Consider the following 20,969-nt stretch of genomic DNA (forward strand, 5'->3'; position numbering starts at 1 on the left):
GGTCGCGGCCTCTGTCTGTGATGGAAATTCAAGTCGCTGATTGGTCTCGCCAGCTGCCTGTCATGGCTGCCGCGACCAATCGGCAACAGCCACAGTCCGATTAGTCCCTCCCTACTCCCCTGCCTCCCAGTGCCCGACGCCTGCTCCATACTCCCCACAGTCAATGCCCGGCGCCCGCTCCATACTACCTGCAGTCAGTGCCCGGCGCCCGCTCCATACTCCCCGCAGTCAGTGCCCAGCGCCCGCTCCATACTCCCCGCAGTCAGTGCCCAGCGCCCGCTCCATACTCCCCACAGTCAGTGCCTGGCGCCCGCTCCATACTCCCCGCAGTCAGTGCTCGGCGCCCGCTCCATACTCCCTGCAGTCAGTGCCCGGCGCCCACTCCATACTCCCTGCAGTCAGTGCCCGGCGCCCGCTCCATACTTCCCGCAGTCAGTGCCCGGCGCCCACTCCATACTCCCCGCAGTCAGTGCCCGGCGCCCGTTCCATACTCCCCGCAGTCAGTGCCCAGCGCCCGCTCCATACTCCCCGCAGTCAGTGCCCGACGTCCGCTCCATACTCTCTGCAGTCAGTTCCAGGCGCCAGCTCCATATTCCCCTCCAGACACCGCTCACATAGGGTTAATGCCAGCGGTAACGGACCGCGTTATGCCGCAGGTAACTCACTCCGTTACCGTCGCTATTATCCCTGTGTGACCAAGTTTTTACTTTTGATGCTGCCTATCCAGCATCAATGGTAAAAAGATGTAATGTTAAAAATAATAAAAAAAACAAAAAAACTGATATTCTCACCATCTGTAGTCAGACGATGCGCTCGCGCCTGCCGCCAGTTTCCGGTACCAGAGATGCATTGCGAAATTACCCAGAAGGCTTTGCGGTCTCGCGAGACCTCTAAGTGATCTGGGTAATTTAGTAATGCATCCTGGGAACACAAGATGGCGGCAACCGCGCGCATCACCAGAGGTTCGCCGGATCTACACTGGATCCCGCCGGGTGAGTATATAACTATTTTTTATTTTAATTATTTTTTTAACAGGGATATGGTGCTTACACTGCTAAATACTATGTGGGCTGTGTTAGATACTGCGTGGCTGCTATATACTACCTGGCCAGTGTTAGATACTATGTGGGCTATGTTCTATACTGCGCGGGCTGTGCCATATATTACGTGGCCAGTGTTATATACTGCGTGGGCTGCGTTGTATACTACATGGCTGCTATATACTACGTGGGCTGTGTTATATACTACATGGCTGTGTTCTATACTGCGTGCTATATACTACGTGGCCACTGTTAGATACTATGTGGGCTGTGCTATATATTACGTGGGCTGTGTTATATATTATGTGGCCAGTGTTACATACTACGGGGGCTGTGTTATATACTGCGCGGGCTGTGCTATATATTACGTGGCCAGTGTTATATACTGCGTGGGCTGCGTTATATACTACATGGCTGCTATATACTACGTGGGCTGTGTTATATACTACATGGCTGTGTTCTATACTGCGTGCTATATACTACGTGGCCACTGTTAGATACTATGTGGGCTGTGCTATATATTACGTGGGCTGTGTTATATATTAAAATATATATATATTTGCGCTAGGGAACCCCAAAAGCTGAGAAACAATTAGTAACAAAACTATTAGTAACAAAACTATATACCCAAGATGGTATAACTCATAACATGTACCGAAAAGATTACCTATTTGGCATAATTTTTCCTTCATCCATACAATCTACACAATGTGACAGGCGTCCACGTGTGTGCTGCACTTTCCCGAATAGCAGTGACTCTCCAAAAACAAGTGAGGAAAAGGGTGTGAAAAACTGTCCCGGCCGGTGACAGTCACCCCCTACCTCACAGGCGATCTTCCTGGATCTTCAGCGGTGGGACCGCACTTACTCGGGCGAATACCCGGCGATAATCCCAGATCTTCAGCTGCAAAAAGCCGCGCTTCTGTAAACAAGTTTGCCGGCGAGGTGCAGAGAAGCTGCAGGACCTCGCGTGACGTCACATGCACGTGGTGATACACGTGATCGGCTGACGAGATGCACCTAGGACCAAAAGACTTATCCAACGCGTTTCGGAGTCGGCAGTAACTTAATAAAAATTATTGGATTTTATTGATGAACTTAATAAAAATAATTATTTTTTAAATTTTACAGCGAGCACTAGTAATAAAGAAATAAATTTTTTGGACTTGAGGATTTTTATAGAAAATAACGAGATTCAGACTAGTCTATATCACAAACCAACTGATTCAAATAACTATATTACATTAAATAGTTGTCATTTACCTAGCTGGCTTTTGAATGTACCCAAAGGCCAATTTATAAGAGCTCACAGAAATTGCTCCAAACTGGAGGACTTTAATAATGAGACAAATGTCCTTATAGAGAAATTTAGCCAGAAAGGATATGACAAAGAGACTCTTACACGTGTTAAGGAACAAGTAGGGAAACAATCAAGAAAGAAATTACTTAAACAGAAAAAGAAGAGGAATAACAATATGGTAAATGAAGAGACACCGATCATAACTCCATATAATTCTAATAGTCATCTATTGAAAAAAATTGTAAATAAACATTGGAGTTTATTAAAGGAAGATAAAGTGATCGGGAACATATTGGCGGAATATCCCAGATTTGTGTATAGGAGGGCAAATAATTTAGGTAACATAATAGCTCCATCGGTACGTAAACCCGTGTCATCTATATTGCCCTCTACATTAAAAGCTCTGTCTGGTTTTTTTCCATGCAGAAAGTGCTTACCGTGTAAGAAATTAAATATAAAAAAACAACTGAGCATCACCAATGAAGAATTTGAAGCAGATATAAAGGACTTCATAACTTGCTCCACTCGAGGCGTTATTTATGGTATACAATGTCCATGTGGGAAATGGTATATAGGCCGTACCATACGGCCTATGAGTGTACGTATTGGGGAACATCTACGCAATATTAATAAAAAGTTCACGGGACACCCCTTATCTCAACACTTTGAGGAATATCACGGGGGCTCAGTGAAGGATATGATAGTGGTTGGGATTAAAAAAGTGGAAAAGAACTGGCGAGGAGGGAATTTTATCCACCAAATGTCAAAAGAGGAAAGCAGGTGGATTTTTGAAATGAATACACTGATCCCGAATGGACTGAACAGCGAGATTGAACTTTTTGCTTTCAACAAATAGACTGAGCCCTTCTATTCATTGCACGATATAAAAGAACCTCTGTTATGCACCAGACCATCCCTGAAGAAGGAGTCTGCCGACTCCGAAACGCGTTGGATAAGTCTTTTGGTCCTAGGTGCATCTCGTCAGCCGATCACGTGTATCATCACGTGCATGTGACGTCACGCGAGGTCCTGCAGCTTCTCTGCACCTCGCCGGCAAACTTGTTTACAGAAGCGCGGCTTTTTGCAGCTGAAGATCTGGGATTATCGCCGGGTATTCGCCCGAGTAAGTGCGGTCCCACCGCTGAAGATCCAGGAAGATCGCCTGTGAGGTAGGGGGTGACTGTCACCGGCCGGGACAGTTTTTCACACCCTTTTCCTCACTTGTTTTTGGAGAGTCACTGCTATTCGGGAAAGTGCAGCACACACGTGGACGCCTGTCACATTGTGTAGATTGTATGGATGAAGGAAAAATTATGCCAAATAGGTAATCTTTTCGGTACATGTTATGAGTTATACCATCTTGGGTATATAGTTTTGTTACTAATAGTTTTGTTACTAATTGTTTCTCAGCTTTTGGGGTTCCCTAGCGCAAATATATATATACAGTGGGGCAAAAAAGTATTTAGTCAGTCAGCAATAGTGCAAGTTCCACCACTTAAAAAGATGAGAGGCGTCTGTAATTTACATCATAGGTAGACCTCAACTATGGGAGACAAACTGAGAAAAAAAAATCCAGAAAATCACATTGTCTGTTTTTTTAACATTTTATTTGCATATTATGGTGGAAAATAAGTATTTGGTCAGAAACAAAATTTCATCTCAATACTTTGTAATATATCCTTTGTTGGCAATGACAGAGGTCAAACGTTTTCTGTAAGTCTTCACAAGGTTGCCACACACTGTTGTTGGTATGTTGGCCCATTCCTCCATGCAGATCTCCTCTAGAGCAGTGATGTTTTTGGCTTTTCGCTTGGCAACACGGACTTTCAACTCCCTCCAAAAGTTTTCTATAGGGTTGAGATCTGGAGACTGGCTAGGCCACTCCAGGACCTTGAAATGCTTCTTACGAAGCCACTCCTTCATTGCCCTGGCGGTGTGCTTTGGATCATTGTCATGTTGAAAGACCCAGCCGCGTTTCATCTTCAATGCCCTTGCTGATGGAAGGAGGTTTGCACTCAAAATCTCACGATACATGGCCCCATTCATTCTTTCATGTACCCGGATCAGTCGTCCTGGCCCCTTTGCAGAGAAACAGCCCCAAAGCATGATGTTTCCACCACCATGCTTTACAGTAGGTATGGTGTTTGATGGATGCAACTCAGTATTCTTTTTCCTCCAAACACGACAAGTTGTGTTTCTACCAAACAGTTCCAGTTTCGTTTCATCAGACCATAGGACATTCTCCCAAAACTCCTCTGGATCATCCAAATGCTCTCTAGCAAACTTCAGACGGGCCCGGACATGTACTGGCTGAAGCAGTGGGACACGTCTGGCACTGCAGGATCTGAGTCCATGGTGGCGTAGTATGTTACTTATGGTAGGCCTTGTTACATTGGTCCTAGCTCTCTGCAATTCATTCAATAGGTCCCCCCGCGTGGTTCTGGGATTTTTGCTCACCGTTCTTGTGATCATTCTGACCCCACGGGGTGGGATTTTGCGTGGAGCCCCAGATCGAGGGAGATTATCAGTGGTCTTGTATGTCTTCCATTTTCTAATTATTGCTCCCACTGTTGATTTCTTCACTCCAAGCTGGTTGGCTATTGCAGATTCAGTCTTCCCAGCCTGGTGCAGGGCTACAATTTTGTATCTGGTGTCCTTTGACAGCTCTTTGGTCTTCACCATAGTGGAGTTTGGAGTCAGACTGTTTGAGGGTGTGCACAGGTGTCTTTTTATACTGATAACAAGTTTAAACAGGTGCCATTACTACAGGTAATGAGTGGAGGAAAGAGGAGACTCTTAAAGAAGAAGTTACAGGTCTGTCAGAGCCAGAAATCTTGATTGTTTGTTTCTGACCAAATACTTATTTTCCACCATAATATGCAAATAAAATGTTAAAAAAACAGACAATGTGATTTTCTGGATTTTTTTTTCTCAGTTTGTCTCTCATTGTTGAGGTCTACCTATGATGTAAATTACAGACGCCTCTCATCTTTTTAAGTGGTGGAACTTGCACTATTGCTGACTGACTAAATACTTTTTTGCCCCACTGTATTTTAGTTTTTGTGTTTTTTACATTTTACCTTGGACACTTTTTGGTAGTTGTGTCCTTTTATTTGCAGCAAGGGAGAAATTCTAGCGTAACCCTTTGTGCAGCGCCCTTAGTTGTTTGTATATTTGTGTTATATATTATGTGGCCAGTGTTACATACTACGTGGGCTGTGTTATATACTGTGTAGCTGCTATATACTGTGTGGGCTGTCTTATATACTACGTGGGCTGTGTTATTTACTGCGTGGCCTATATTAATGCATCGGGTATTCTACAATATGTATGTATATAGCAGCCACATGGTATATACCACACGCCACGTAGTACTCCTATATACTACGTGGCCTGTACTATATACTATGTAGCTGCTATATACAGTACATACATACAGTGGGGCAAAAAAGTATTTAGTCAGTCAGCAATAGTGCAAGTTCCACCACTTAAAAAGATGAGAGGCGTCTGTAATTTACATCATAGGTAGACCTCAACTATGGGAGACAAACTGAGAAAAAAAAATTCAGAAAATCACATTGTCTGTTTTTTTAACATTTTATTTGCATATTATGGTGGAAAATAAGTATTTGGTCAGAAACAAAATTTCATCTCAATACTTTGTAATATATCCTTTGTTGGCAATGACAGAGGTCAAACGTTTTCTGTAAGTCTTCACAAGGTTGCCACACACTGTTGTTGGTATGTTGGCCCATTCCTCCATGCAGATCTCCTCTAGAGCAGTGATGTTTTTGGCTTTTCGCTTGGCAACACGGACTTTCAACTCCCTCCAAAGGTTTTCTATAGGGTTGAGATCTGGAGACTGGCTAGGCCACTCCAGGACCTTGAAATGCTTCTTACGAAGCCACTCCTTTGTTGCCCTGGCGGTGTGCTTTGGATCATTGTCATGTTGAAAGACCCAGCCACGTTTCATCTTCAATGCCTTTGCTGATGGAAGGAGGTTGGCACTCAAAATCTCACGATACATGGCCCCATTCATTCTTTCATGTACCCGGATCAGTCGTCCTGGCCCCTTTGCAGAGAAACAGCGCCAAAGCATGATGTTTCCACCACCATGTTTTACAGTAGGTATGGTGTTTGATGGATGCAACTCAGTATTCTTTTTCCTCCAAACACGACAAGTTGTGTTTCTACCAAACCTTTGCAGTTTGGTTTCATCAGACCATAGGACATTCTCCCAAAACTCCTCTGGATCATCCAAATGCTCTCTAGCAAACTTCAGACGGGCCCAGACATGTACTGGCTTAAGCAGTGGGACACGTCTGGTACTGCAGGATCTGAGTCCATGGTGGCGTAGTGTGTTACTTATGGTAGGCCTTGTTACATTGGTACCAGCTCTCTGCAGTTCATTCACTAGGTCCCCCGGCGTGGTTCTGGGATTTTTGCTCACCGTTCTTGTGATCATTCTGACCCCACGGGGTGGGATTTTGCGTGGAGCCCCAGATCGAGGGAGATTATCAGTGGTCTTGTATGTCTTCCATTTTCTAATTATTGCTCCCACTGTTGATTTCTTCACTCCAAGCTGGTTGGCTATTGCAGATTCAGTCTTCCCAGCCTGGTGCAGGGCTACAATTTTGTATCTGGTGTCCTTTGACAGCTCTTTGGTCTTCACCATAGTGGAGTTTGGAGTCAGACTGTTTGAGGGTGTGCACAGGTGTCTTTTTATACTGATAACAAGTTTAAACAGGTGCCATTACTACAGGTAATGAGTGGAGGAAAGAGGAGACTCTTAAAGAAGAAGTTACAGGTCTGTGAGAGCCAGAAATCTTGATTGTTTGTTTCTGACCAAATACTTATTTTCCACCATAATATGCAAATAAAATGATAAAAAAACAGACAATGTGATTTTCTGGATTTTTTTTTCTCAGTTTGTCTCCCATAGTTGAGGTCTACCTATGATGTAAATTACAGACGCCTCTCATCTTTTTAAGTGGTGGAACTTGCACTATTGCTGACTGACTAAATACTTTTTTGCCCCACTGTACATGCATATTCTAGAATACCTGATGCGTTAGAATCGGGCCACCATCTAGTATAAAATATAAACAGCCTGCACTCACCTCCATGGCCAGAGCCGTTCCTGAGCGTGACCCTGCAGCCAATCAGTGACCGCTTCACTCTAATTTTTTTTAACATAACTTACTTCTGGAAGAGGTCAGAGAGAAGCAGCAGCTCTCACTTCTGGATGTCAGTTTTGTTTGAAGAAAGTAAGAACAAAGCGGCCGCTGATTGACTGCAGTACTCACGTGTCATAACAAAGCCACACCAGCCCCAGGAGACCTGCCAACGTAGCTACTAGCTAGTATTGGCACTGGAGGTGAATAGAAGCTGTTATGAACAGGTAATTCAGAACCACAATGGACCTTGAAGTTCAGAGCACACAAGGTGACCTGACATTTACCAAAAACATAGGACAAACTCTGAGACGTGGAAACTCTGCTGACCGCAATCCCTAATCCTAACACACCACACTAGAGGTAGCCGTGGATTGCGCCTAACGCTCCCTATGCAACTCGGCACAGCCTGAGAAACTAACTAGCCCTGAAGATAGAAAAATAAGCCTACCTTGCCTCAGAGAAAATTCCCCAAAGGAAAAGGCAGCCCCCCACATATAATGACTGTGAGTAAAGATGAAATACAAACACAGAGATGAAATAGATTTAGCAAAGTGAGGCCTGACTTACTGAGTAGACCGAGGATAGGAAAGATAGCTTTGCGGTCAACACAAAAACCTACAAACAACCACGCAGAGGGGCAAAAAGACCCTCCGCACCGACTAACGGTACGGAGGTGCTCCCTCTGCGTCTCAGAGCTTCCAGCAAGCAAGAAAAACTAATATAGCAAGCTGGACAGAAAATATAGCAAACAAAAAATAACACAAGCAGATCTTAGCTTATGCAGGATAGAGAGGCCACAGGAACGATCCAGGAGGAAGCAAGACCAATACTAGAACATTGACTGGAGGCCAGGATCAAAGCACCAGGTGGAGTTAAATAGAGCAGCACCTAACGACTTAACCTCATCACCTGAGGAAGGAAACTCAGAAGCCGCAGTACCACTCTCATCCACCAAAGGAAGCTTATAGACAGAACCAGCCGCAGTACCACTCACGACCACAGGAGGGAACTTGGCCACAGAATTCACAACAAGAAGCTGCTTTTATTTTACACAGGGTAAAATAGCAATTGAGAAGGGGATGTTCAGTGATTTTTTTTATTTTCACAAGGGTAACAGGAGAAAATGGACCACAAAATTTGTTACACAATTTCTCCTGAGTATGCTGATACCCATATGTGTGTGAAAACTACTGTTTGGGCGCACAGCTGGGCTCAGAAGGAAAGGAGTGCCATTTGACTTTTTGAATGTGAAATTTGATGGAATCATTAGTGGATGCCATGTCGCATTTGTAGAGCCCCTGATGTTCCTGAATAGTGGAAATACCCCATAAGTTACCCCATTTTAGGAATTAGACCCCTCAAGGAACGTTTCTAAATGTGTGTTGAGCACTTTGAACCCCAAGGTGCTTCACAGAATTTTATAACGTAGAACCGTGAAAATAAAAAAAATCACATTTTTTCCCACAGAAATGTTCTTTTACCACCCATTTTTATATTTTCACAAGGGTAACAGAAGAAAATGGACCCAAACTTTGTTGTATAATTTCTTGTCAGTACACCAATACCCCATATGCGGTTGAAAACTACTTTTGAGGCACAGTACAAAGCTCAAAGGGGAAGAAGCATCATATTGGATTTCAGATTTTGATGGACTGGTTTGAGGGTGCCATTTGACATTAGCAGAGCGCTTGAGGTGCCAGAACAGCAGAACCCCAAAAAATTGACCCCATGAACAAACTACACATCTCAATGAATTAATCTAAGGGTGCAGTGATTATATTGACACCACGGGTGTGTCACAGAATTTTATACCATGCAGTAAAGGAAAATTACATTTTTTCCACCGAAATTTTGTCTAAGCCCCAGATTTTACATTTTGACACTGGTAAATTGGTAAAAAAAAGGCACGTATATTTGTCTCACAATTTCTGCTGAATGTAGAAATGCCCCATATGTGGCTGTACAGTACTGCTTAGCCATAAGGCAAGATTCGAGAGGGATGTATAATATTTTACCTCCTTTAGAGCAGAATTTCCTAGATGACAGAGTTCCTAAGTGCTAGAAGAGGAGAACCACCACCCAAGTGACCCCATTTTGGAAATTATACCCCTTTGGGAATTTATTTACAGCTGTAGTGACAATTTTGACTTCATGGGTGTTTTACAGAAACAAGCAGGATTGGATGTTGTTCACTGAAAATTTCAAACTGCTATTGTAATTACCAGTACCTTGTAGTGGCCAGTACGTTGTAGTGGCCAGTAAGTTGGAGTCCCCAATACCTTGTATTTCCCAGGTCATCCTCCTAGAGACACGCACCCATAAATTAGGTGGGCTCTCATCGCTACATAAATACTAAACATGTAGACGCTAAATGTCGTTTAGGCGCACAGAGGATAAAATGTCCCCTGTTATGGACCTGGTGGTTAGGAGCACCCGGAACGACCTGATGGTTAAACTCACACAGGACAAGCTCTGGGACGTGGAAGCTCTGCTGACCGCAACCCCTAATCCTATCACACAACTAGAAATAGCCGTGGAGCGTACCTAACACGACCTAGACGCCTCTTCACAGCCTAAGAGCTAACTAGCCCTAAAGATAGAAAATAAAGCCTACCTTGCCTCAGAGAAATTCCCCAAAGGAAAAGGCAGCCCCCCACATATATTGACTGTGAGTTAAGATGAAAGTCACAAACACAGAAATGAAACAGCTTTCAGCAAAGGGAGGCCAGACTTACTAAACAGACAGAGGATAGGAAAGGTAACTGCGGTCAGCAGAAAAAACTACAAAAGGACCACGCAGAGTGTGCAAAAAGACCTCCGCACCGACTCACGGTGCGGAGGTGCCACTCTGCATCCCAGAGCTTCCAACTAGCAAGGAAAAATCATGAAAGCCAGCTGGACAAGGAAACAATGAACAAATAAATGACTAGCAGGGACTTAGCTTCTGCTGGAGTAGACAGGTCACCAGAAAGATCCAAGAGCGAACTGAACCAGTACAAGAACATTGACAGCTGGCATGGAGTAACGATCTGAGTGGAGTTAAATAGGGCAGCCAGCCAAAGAATAACCTACGTCACCTGTGGAAGGAACCTCAGAAGCAGCAGCTCCACTCACAGCCACCAGAGGGAGTCCATGGACAGAACTCGCCACAGTACCATTCATGACCACAGGAGGGAGTCCGATAACAGAATTCACAACAGTACCCTTACCTTAAGGAGGGGTCACCAAACCCTCACCAGAGCCCCCAGGCCGATCAGGACGAGCCAAATGAAAGGCACGAACCAGATCGGCAGCATGAACATCAGAGGCAAAATCCCAGGAATTATCTTCCTGACCATAAGCCTTCCACTTGACCAGGTACTGGAGTTTCCGTCTCGAAATACGAGAATCCAAAATCTTCTCCACCACATACTCCAATTCCCCCTCGACCAACACCGGGGCAGGAGGATCAACGGAGGGAACCATAGGCGCCAAGTATCTCCACAATAACAACCTATGGAACACATTATGGATGGCAAAAGAAGATGGATGAGCCAAACGAAATGACACAGGATTAAGAACTTAAGAAATCTTATACGGACCAATGAAACGAGGCTTAAACTTAGGAAAGGAAACCTTCATAGGAACATGACGAGATGACAACCAAACCAAATCCCCAACACGAAGTCGGGGACCAACACAGTGCCGGCGGTTAGCTAAACGTTGAGCCTTCTCCTGGGACAATGTCAAATTGTCCACCACATGAGTCCAAATCTGCTGCAACCTGTCCACCACCGTATCCACACCAGGACAGTCCGAAGGCTCAACCTGCCCTGAAGAGAAACGAGGATGGAAACCAGAATTACAGAAAAAAGGCGAAAGCAAAGTAGCCGAGCTGGCCCGATTATTAAGGGCGAACTCAGCCAAAGGCAAGAAGGACACCCAATCATCCTGATCAGCAGAAACAAAGCATCTCAGATATGTTTCCAAAGTCTGATTAGTTCGTTCGGTTTGGCCATTTGTCTGAGGATGAAAAGCCGAAGAAAAAGACAAATCAATGCCCATCCTAGCACAAAAGGACCGCCAAAACCTCGAAACAAACTGGGAACCTCTGTCCGAGACGATGTTCTTTGGAATGCCATGCAAACGAACCACATGCTGGAAAAACAATGGCACCAAATCAGAGGAGGAAGGCAATTTAGACAAGGGTACCAAATGGACCATCTTAGAGAAGCGATCACAAACCACCCAAATGACCGACATCCTTTGAGAGACAGGGAGATCTGAAATAAAATCCATGGAAATATGTGTCCAGGGCCTCTTCGGGACCGGCAAGGGCAAAAGCAACCCACTGGCACGAGAACAGCAGGGCTTAGCCCGAGCACAAGTCCCACAGGACTGCACAAAAGAACGCACATCCCGTGACAAAGAAGGCCACCAAAAGGATCTAGCCACCAAATCTCTGGTACAAAAGATTCCAGGATGACCCGCCAACACCGAACAATGAACCTCAGAGATAACTCTACTAGTCCATCTATCAGCGACAAACAGTTTCTCCGCTGGACAACGGTCAGGTCTATCAGCCTGAAACTTCTGCAGCACGCGCCGCAAATCAGGGGAGATGGCAGACAAAATTACCCCCTCTTTGAGAATACCCGCTGGCTCAGGAACACCCGGAGAGTCAGGCACAAAACTCCTTGACAGGGCATCAGCCTTCACATTCTTTGAGCCCGGAAGGTACGAAACCACAAAATCAAAACGGGAGAAAAACAGCGACCATCGAGCCTGTCTAGGATTCAACCGTTTGGCAGACTCGAGATAAGTCAAATTCTTGTGATCCGTCAAGACGAGCACAAAATACTTGGCTTCTTCAAGCCAATGTCGCCACTCCTCGAATGCCCACTTCATGGCCAACAACTCTCGATTGCCAACATTATATATGCGCTCAGCAGGCGAGAATTTTCTAGAAAAGAAGGCACATGGTTTCATCACCGAGCCATCAGAACTTCTTTGCGACAAAACAGCCCCTGCTCCAATCTCAGAAGCATCAACCTCGACCTGAAACGGGAGCGAAACATCTGGCTGGCACAACACAGGGGCAGAAGAAAAACGACGCTTCAACTCCTGAAAAGCCTCTACAGCCGCAGAGGACCAATTGACCACATCAGCACCTTTCTTGGTCAAATCAGTCAACGGTTTAGCAACACTAGAAAAATTAGCAATGAAGCGACGGTAAAAATTAGCAAAGCCCAGGAACTTCTGCAGGCTCTTCACAGATGTCGGCTGAGTCCAATCATAAATGGCCTGAACTTTAACAGGGTCCATCTCGATAGTAGAAGGGGAATAAATGAAACCCAAAAATTAAACCTTCTGAACCCCAAAGAGACATTTCGACCTTTTCACAAACAAGTAATTTGCACGAAGGACCTGGAACACCATTCTGACCTGCTTCACATAAGACTCCCAATCATCCGAAAAGACCAAAATATCATCCAAATATACAATCATGAATCTATCCAGGTACTCTCGGAAGATGTCATGCATAAAGGACTGAAACACAGATGGAGCATTAGAAAGCCCGAATGGCATAACCAGGTACTCAAAATGGCCCTCGGGCGTATTAAATGCTGTTTTCCATTCATCGCCCTGTTTAATTCGCACAAGATTATACGCCCCTCGAAGATCTATCTTGGTGAACCAACTAGCCCCCTTAATCCGAGCAAACAAATCAGACAGCAGCGGCAAAGGGTACTGAAATTTGACTGTGATCTTATTAAGAAGGCGTTAATCAATACAAGGTCTCAAAGAGCCATCCTTCTTGGCCACAAAAAAGAACCCTGCCCCCAACGGTGATGATGACGGGCGAATATGACCTTTCTCCAAGGATTCCTTTATATAACTCCGCATAGCGGCGTGCTCTGGCACAGATAAATTAAACAGTCGGCCCTTAGGAAACTTACTACCAGGAATCAAATTAATAGCACAATCGTAATCCCTATGAGGAGGTAAGGCACCGGATTTGGGCTCTTCAAATACATCCCGATAATCTGACAAAAACTCAGGGACTTCAGAAGGAGTGGAAAGGGAAATTCACAGCAATGGAACATCACCATGTACCCCCTGACAACCCCAGCCGGACACAGACATAGATTTCCAATCCAATACTGGATTATGGACCTGTAGCCATGGCAACCCCAAAATGACCACATCATGCAGATTATGCAACACCAAAAAGCGAATATCCTCCTGATGTGCAGGAGCCATGCACATGGTCAATTGAGTCCAGTACTGAGGCTTATTCTTGGCCAAAGGCGTAGCATCAATTCCTCTCAATGGAATAGGATACTGCAAGGGCTCCAAGAAAAAACCACAGCGCCTGGCAAACTCCAAGTCCATCAAATTCAGGGCAGCGCCTGAATCCACAAATGCCATAACAGAATAGGACGACAGAGAGCAAATCAGAGTAACGGACAAAAGAAATTTAGACTGTACCGTACCAATGGTGGCAGACCTAGCGAACCGCTTAGTGCGCTTAGGACAATCGGAGATAGCATGAGTGGATTCACCACAGTAAAAACACAGCCCATTCCGACGTCTGTGTTCTTGCCGTTCGGCTCTGGTCAAAGTCCTATCACATTGCATAGGGTCAGGCTTATGCTCAGAGAATACTGCCAAATGGTGCACAGTTTTGCGCTCACGCAAGCGCCGATCGATCTGAATGGCCAAGGACATAGACTCATTCAGACCAGCAGGCGTGGGAAATCCCACCATGACATCCTTAAGGGCTTCAGAAAGACCATTTCTGAAAATTGCCGCCAGGGCACACTCATTCCACTGAGTAAGCACAGACCACTTTCTAAACTTCTGACAGTACACCTCCGCTTCATCCTGACCCTGACACAAAGCCAGCAAGATTTTCTCTGCCTGATCCACTGAATTTGGTTCATCATAAAGCAATCCAAGCGCCAGAAAAAACTCATCTACATTCCGCAATGCAGGATCTCCTGGCGCAAGGGAAAATGCCCAGTCTTGAGGGTCACCACGCAACAAAGAAATAATGATTTTTACTTGTTGAACGGGGTCACCAGAGGAGCGGGGTTTCAAAGCTAGAAACAGTTTACAATTATTTTTGAAATTCAGGAACTTAGATCTATCTCCAGAAAACAAATCAGGAATTGGAATTCTAGTCTCTAACATCGGATTCTGAACCACAAAATCTTGAATGTTTTGAACCCTTGCAGTGAGATGATCCACAAAAGAGGACAGACCTTGTATGTCCATATCTACACCTATGTCCTGAACCACCCAAAGGTTAAGGGGAAAAGAAAGACAAAAAACACTGCAGAGAAAAAAAAATGGTCTCAGAACTTCTCTTATCCCTCTATTGAGATGCATTAATACTTTGGGCCAGCTGTACTGTTATGGACCTGGTGATTAGGAGCACCCGGAACGACCTGATGGTTAAACTCACACAGGACAAGCTCTGGGAAGTGGAAGCTCTGCCGACCGCAACCCCTAATCCTATCACACAACTAGAAATAGCCGTGGAGTGTACCTAACACGACCTAGACGCCTCTTCACAGCCTAAGAGCTAACTAGCCCTAAAGATAGAAAATAAAGCCTACCTTGCCTCAGAGAAATTCCCCAAAGGAAAAGGCAGCCCCCCACATATATTGACTGTGAGTTAAGATGAAAGTCACAAACACAGAAATGAAACAGGTTTCAGCAAAGGGAGGCCAGACTTACTAAACAGACTGAGGATAGGAAAGGTATCTTTGCGGTCAGCACAAAAAACTACAAAAGGACCACGCAGAGTGTGCAAAAAGACCTCCGCACCGACTCACGGTGCGGAGGTGCCACTCTGCATCCCAGAGCTTCTAACTAGCAAGGAAAAATCATGAAAGCCAGCTGGACAAGGAAACAATGAACAAATAAATGACTAGCAGGGACTTAGCTTCTGCTGGAGTAGACAGGTCACCAGAAAGATCCAAGAGCGAACTGAACCAGTACAAGAACATTGACAGCTGGCATGGAGTAACGATCTGAGTGGAGTTAAATAGGGCAGCCAGCCAAAGAATAACCTACATCACCTGTGGAAGGAACCTCAGAAGCAGCAGCTCCACTCACAGCCACCAGAAGGAGTTCATGGACAGAACTCGCCGCAGTACCATTCATGACCACAGGAGGGAGTCCGATAACAGAATTCTCAACAGTCCCCGCATTTGCATTTTGAAGTGCAAATTTGCTGGATTTCTTTTGAGGTGCAAGGAGCCATTTAGCTTTTCCAGAGCCTTTGTACTACCAGTAACATGGAAAAATCCTATATTTCAGTTAACAGATGATGTACCTGAGTGGGGATTTGCTTTTTTTAACCTAACGTTTGGAATCAGTTATCCTGCGCTCCACGCTGAGCACTTATGGGTCTCCATCTAAATCTCCAAATGATGTCATTCAGATAAAACTCCTGAGTAGAGATGAGCAAATATGTTCAGAAAACGATCGCCAAACATAAATTTGTCATGAATATAGCACATTCGGATTCATAATCGGAAACACCAGCATTTTTTCTTAAAATCTGAAAAAGTCAGTAAAATTCTGTGAAAGTGCGGGAAATTAATTGAGTTGCTTGCCACTAAAGTATTTTAACCCCTTAAGCCCCAAGGGTGGTTTGCACATTAATGACCAGGCCAATTTTTACAATTCTGACCACTGTCCCTTTATGAGGTTATAACTCTGAAACGCTTCAACGGATCCTAATGATTCTGACATTGTTTTCTCCTGACATATTGTACTTCATGATAGTTGTAATATTTCTTCGAGAAGACTTGCGTTTACTTGTGAAAAAAACAGAAATTTGGCGAAAGTTTTGAAAATTTAGCAATTTTCCAAATTTGAATTTTTATTCCCTTAAATCACAGAGAGATGTCACACAAAATACTTAAGTAACATTTCCCACATGTCTACTTTACTTCAGCACAATTTTGGAACCAATTTTTTTTTGTTAGGTAGTTAAAAGGGTTAAAAGTTGACCAGCAACTTCTCAGTTTTACAACACCATTTTTTTTAAGGACCACATCTCATTTGAAGTCATTTTGAAGGGTCTATATTACAGAAAATAACCAAGTGTGACAACATTCTAAAAACTGTACCCCTCAAGGTTCTCAAAACCACATTCAAGAAGTTTATCAACCCTTCAGGTGATTCACAGGGATTTTTGGAATGTTTAAATAAAAATGAACATTTACCGTATATACTGGAGTATAAGCCGAGATTTTCAGCCCAAAATTTTGGGCTGAAAGTGCCCCTCTCGGCTTATACTCGAGTCAAGGTGGGTGGCAGGGTCGGCGGGTGAGGGGGTGAGGGTGCTGAGGCATACTTACCTAGTCCCAGCGATCCTCGCGCTGTCCCTGCCGTCCCACGGTCTTCTGTGCTGCAGCTTCTTCCCCTCTTCAACGGTCACGTGGGACCGCTCATTACAGAAATGAATAAGCGGCTCCACCTCCCATAGGGGTGGAGCCGCCTATTCATTCCCCTAATCAGCGGTGCCGGTGACCGCTGATAGAGAAGGAAGCTGCGGCACCGAAGACCAGGCAGAGGGACAGCGCGAGGATCGCCAGGACTAGGTAAGTATAGCATATTCACCTGTCCTCGTTCCAGCCGCCGAGCGTCGCTCCATCTTCCCGGCCGGCGCCTCCATCTTCCCAGCGTCTGCGCTCTGACTGTTCAGGCAGAGGGTGCGATGACGCAAATAGTGTGCGCGGCGCCCTCTGCCTGATCAGTCAGAGCAGAGACGCCGGGAAGATGGAGGTGCCGGAACGAGACGCCGGGAGCTGCAATCAAGGGAGGTGAGTATGTGTTTTTTTTTTTTTATTGCAGCAGCAGCAGCGGCGGCGGCAGAGATTTATGTGGAGCATCTATGGGGCACAGTGAACGGTGCAGAGCACCGTATATGGCACATCTATGGGGCACAGTGAACGGTGCAGAGCACCGTATATGGCACATCTATGGGGCACAGTGAACGGAGCAGGGCACCGTATATGGCACATCTATGGGGCACAATGAACGGTGCAGAGCACCGTATATGGCACATCTATGGGGCACAGTGAACGGTGCAGAGCACTGTATATGGCACATCTATGGGGCACAGTGAACGGTGCAGAGCACCGTATATGGCAAATCTATGGGGCACAGTGAACGGTGCAGAGCACCGTATATGGCACATCTATGGGGCACAGTGAACGGTGCAGAGCACCGTATATGGCACAGCTAGGGGGAAATATGAATGGTGTAGAGCACCGTATATGGCACATCTATGGGGCACAGGGAACGGTGCAGAGCACCGTATATGGCACATCTATGGGGCACAGTGAACGGTGCAGAGCACTGTATATGGCACATCTATGGGGCACAGTGAACGGTGCAGAGCACCGTATATGGCACATCTATGGGGCACAGTGAACGGTGCAGAGCACTGTATATGGCACATCTATGGGGCACAGTGAACGGTGCAGAGCACCGTATATGGCACATCTATGGGGCACAGTGAACGGTGCAGAGCACCGTATATGGCACATCTATGGGGCACAGTGAACGGTGCGGAGCACCGTATATGGCACATCTATGGGGCACAGTGAACGGTGCAGAGCACCGTATATGGCACATCTATGGGGCACAGTGAACGGTGCAGAGCACCGTATATGGCACAGCTAGGGGGAAATATGAATGGTGTAGAGCACCGTATATGGCACATCTATGGGGCACAGTGAACGGTGCAGAGCACCGTATATGGCACATCTATGGGGCACAGTGAACGGTGCAGAGCACCGTATATGGCACATCTATGGGGCACAGTGAACGGTGCAGGGCACCGTATATGGCACATCTATGGGGCACAATGAACGGTGCAGAGCACCGTATATGGCACATCTATGGGGCACAGTGAACGGTGCAGAGCACCGTATATGGCACATCTATGGGGCACAGTGAACGGTGCAGAGCACCGTATATGGCACATCTATGGGGCACAGTGAACGGTGCGGAGCACCGTATATGGCACATCTATGGGGCACAGTGAACGGTGCAGAGCACCGTATATGGCACATCTATGGGGCACAGTGAACGGTGCAGGGCACCGTATATGGCACATCTATGGGGCACAGTGAACGGTGCAGAGCACCGTATATGGCACATCTATGGGGCACAGTGAACGGTGCAGGGCACCGTATATGGCACATCTATGGGGCACAGTGAACGGTGCAGGGCACCGTATATGGCACATCTATGGGGCACAGTGAACGGTGCAGGGCACCGTATATGGCACATCTATGGGGCACAGTGAACGGTGCAGGGCACCGTATATGGCACATCTATGGGGCACAGTGAACGGTGCAGAGCACCGTATATGGCACATCTATGGGGCACAGTGAACGGTGCAGAGCACCGTATATGGCACATCTATGGGGCACAGTGAACGGTGCAGAGCACCGTATATGGCACATCTATGGGGCACAGTGAACGGTGCAGGGCACCGTATATGGCACATCTATGGGGCACAGTGAACGGTGCAGGGCACCGTATATGGCACATCTATGGGGCACAGTGAACGGTGCAGGGCACCGTATATGGCACATCTATGGGGCACAGTGAACGGTGCAGGGTACCGTATATGGCACATCTATGGGGCACAGTGAACGGTGCAGGGCACCGTATATGGCACATCTATGGGGCACAGTGAACGGTGCAGGGCACCGTATATGGCACATCTATGGGGCACAGTGAACGGTGCAGGGCACCGTATATGGCACATCTATGGGGCACAGTGAACGGTGCAGGGCACCGTATATGGCACATCTATGGGGCACAGTGAACGGTGCAGAGCACCGTATATGGCACATCTATGGGGCACAGTGAACGGTGCAGAGCACCGTATATGGCACATCTATGGGGCACAGTGAACGGTGCAGAGCACCGTATATGGCACATCTATGGAGCACAGTGAACGGTGCAGAGCACCGTATATGGCACATCTATGGGGCACAGTGAACGGTGCAGAGCACCGTATATGACACATCTATGGGGCACAGTGAACGGTGCAGAGCACCGTATATGGCACATCTATGGGGCACAGTGAACGGTGCAGAGCACCGTATATGGCACATCTATGGGGCACAGTGAACGGTGCAGGGCACCGTATATGGCACATCTATGGGGCACAATGAACGGTGCAGAGCACCGTATATGGCACATCTATGGGGCACAGTGAACGGTGCAGAGCACCGTATATGGCACATCTATGGGGCACAGTGAACGGTGCAGAGCACCGTATATGGCACATCTATGGGGCACAATGAACGGTGCAGAGCACCGTATATGGCACAGCTATGGGGAAATATGAACGGTGCAGAGCACTGTATGGCACAGCTATGGGGAAATAATGATCTATTTTTATTTTTGAAATTCACCTTTAAATGCTGCATTTCCACCCTAGGCTTATACTCGAGTCAATAAGTTTTCCCAGTTTTTTGTGGCAAAATTAGGGGGGTCGGCTTATACTCGGGTCGGCTTATACTCGAGTATATACGGTAACTTTTTTTCACACAAAATTTATTTCAGCTCCAATTTGTTTTATTTTACCAAGGATAACAGGAGAAAATGGACCCCAAAAGTTGTTAAACAATTTGTCCTGAGTACGCCGATACCCCATATGTGGGGGTAAACCACTGTTTGGGTGCATGACAGGGCTCGGAAGGGAAGGAGCGCTTGGAGAGCCCCTGATGTGCCTAAACATTGAAACCCCCCACAAGTGAAACCATTTTGGAAAGTAGACCAATGAAGGAACTTATCTAGATGTGTGGTGAGCACTTTGACCCACCAAGTGCTTCACAGAAGTTTATAATGCAGAGCCGTAAAAATAAAAAGTCATATTTTTTCACAAAAATGATCTTTTCGCCCCCAATTTTTTATTTTCCCAAGGGTAAGAGAAAAGATTGGACCCCAAAAGTTGTTGTGCAATTTGTCCTGAGTACGCCGATACCCCATATGTGGGGGTAAACCACTGTTTGGGTGCATGACAGAGCTCGGAAGGGAAGAAGCGCCATTTGACTTTTCAGTGCAAAATTGACTGGAATTGAGATGGGACGCCATGTTGCGTTTTGAGAGCCACTGATGTGCCTAAACATTGAAAAAAAACCAAAAGTGACACAATTTTGGAAAGTAGACCCCCTAAGGAACTTATCTAGATGTGTTGTGAGAGCTTTGAACCCCCAAGTGTTTCACTACAGTTTATAACGCATAGCCGTGAAAATAAAAATTATTTTTTTCCCACAAAAATTATTTTTTAGCCCCCAGTTTTGTATTTTCCCAAGGGTAACAGGAGAAATTGGACCCCAAAAGTTGTTGTCCAATTTGTCCTGAGTATGCTGATACCCCATATGTGGGGGGGAACCACCGTTTGGGTGCATGGCAGAACTCGGA

The 20,969-nt window shown here is 45.9% G+C and overlaps 1 protein-coding gene across 2 annotated transcripts in view; it reads left to right on the plus strand.

Moving 5' to 3' along the window:
- LOC138662747 (probable E3 ubiquitin-protein ligase MID2) overlaps nt 1-20,969 on the plus strand; it is a 718,902-nt gene that overhangs the window by 365,982 nt on the left and 331,951 nt on the right. The window lies entirely within an intron of this gene.

The sequence above is a fragment of the Ranitomeya imitator genome, chromosome 2 (genome assembly GCF_032444005.1).
Source record: "Ranitomeya imitator isolate aRanImi1 chromosome 2, aRanImi1.pri, whole genome shotgun sequence".
NCBI lineage: Eukaryota > Metazoa > Chordata > Amphibia > Anura > Dendrobatidae > Ranitomeya > Ranitomeya imitator.